Genomic DNA, 1,465 nt, shown 5'->3' on the forward strand with positions numbered 1-1,465 from the left:
GGGGCGGGAGGGCGCAGAGGGGCGGCAGGGCGCAGAGGGGCGGCAGGGCGCAGAGGGGCGGCAGGGCGCAGAGGGGCGGCAGGGCGCAGAGGGGCGGCAGGGCGCTGAGGGGTGGCAGGGCGCAGAGGGGCGCAGAGGGGCGCAGAGGGGCGGCCGCGGTGTCCTTGTGGGGAAGTTCCGGGCGGTAAGTTGCTTTGTAGAAGCCGAGCTACATGTAGAGTGAGGGAAGCCGATTGTTCCTTTACATGTCACCCAGATCACATGTAAATGGGGGCGTGGCAGAAGGCGTGTCCTTTGTTTATAAACATTGCAAATGGGGGCGTGACAGAAGGCGTGTCCTTTGTTTATAAACATTGCAAATGGGGGCGTGACAGAAGGCGTGTCCTTTGTTTATAAACATTGCAAATGGGGGCGTGGCAGAAGGTGTGTCCTTTGTTTATAAACATTGTACATGGGGGCGTGTCAGAAGGCGTGTCCTTTGTTTATAAACATTGTAAATGGGGGCGTGGCAGAAGATGTGTCCTTTGTTTATAAACATTGTACACGGGGGCGTGGCAGAAGGCGTGTCCTTTGTTTATAAACATTGTGCATGGGGGCGTGGCAGAAGGCGTGGCCTTTGTTTATATACTTTGTTTCCCATCTCAGGAAGTTGGAAGATATGTCAATCTATATTATAAACCAGTTCTGGGGAATAAAGGAATGATTTGCATAGCTCCGCCCAGTGGTGTGAAAATGTCCTTTAGCCCCGCCAGGGCAAAAAAAGGGCAACGTGTGCTTCCCCCATGGACTGTTACCCCTGCAGCAGAGCTTTGCAGGTCCTGCTCTTTTTGCACTACCGCCCCAAGGCGGCTGCCTCTTCTGCCTATCCCTCAGCCCAGCCTGGCTCCGCCCACAATCTTAAATGAGGTATATAGTCCTTAATTTTGAGATTTGGGAAGGGGGGGGGGGGTGAGGCATGTGAATACCTATTGTTCTAAGATGGCCTGCTAAGACTTGGAGAAGGTGAGGAGAAGACATCCCAGTAGTCTGATGGTGAAGAGCCCCAGATCTGGCAGCGTGCGTCCTGACAGGAGAGGAGGAACCTGATGAGACGGTGGGAGGAGTCCACACAACGCACACTACATCCTGACAGTGGAGGAGATCTCCTTCCGATGACCCCGAGCCAGACCGAGCGACAGGAGAACAATGTGCTGATTGTGGTGAAAGGGTTAAGGGTCATTCCGGGTCTTCACCTGACCTTGTGTAGGACTCAGGAAGGGTTCTTCATTGACGAGGATGCGCGGCTGGCAGGACAGGAAGTTCCCAGAGTTCCCGGAGAGCAAAACCAGACTGGGGTTCTAATCCCCCCACTCCATCCCAAACTGTATATGCAAATTATCCCCAAATCCCGCCCACCTACGTCCAGCCAGGGCCGGTGCTAGGATTTTTGCGCCCCCCCACCTCCTCCCTGACCCCCTCCCCACCC

Source organism: Nanorana parkeri, unplaced genomic scaffold (genome assembly GCF_000935625.1).
Source record: "Nanorana parkeri isolate BGI_ZX_2015 unplaced genomic scaffold, ASM93562v1 scaffold3876, whole genome shotgun sequence".
Classification (NCBI taxonomy): Eukaryota; Metazoa; Chordata; class Amphibia; order Anura; family Dicroglossidae; genus Nanorana; species Nanorana parkeri.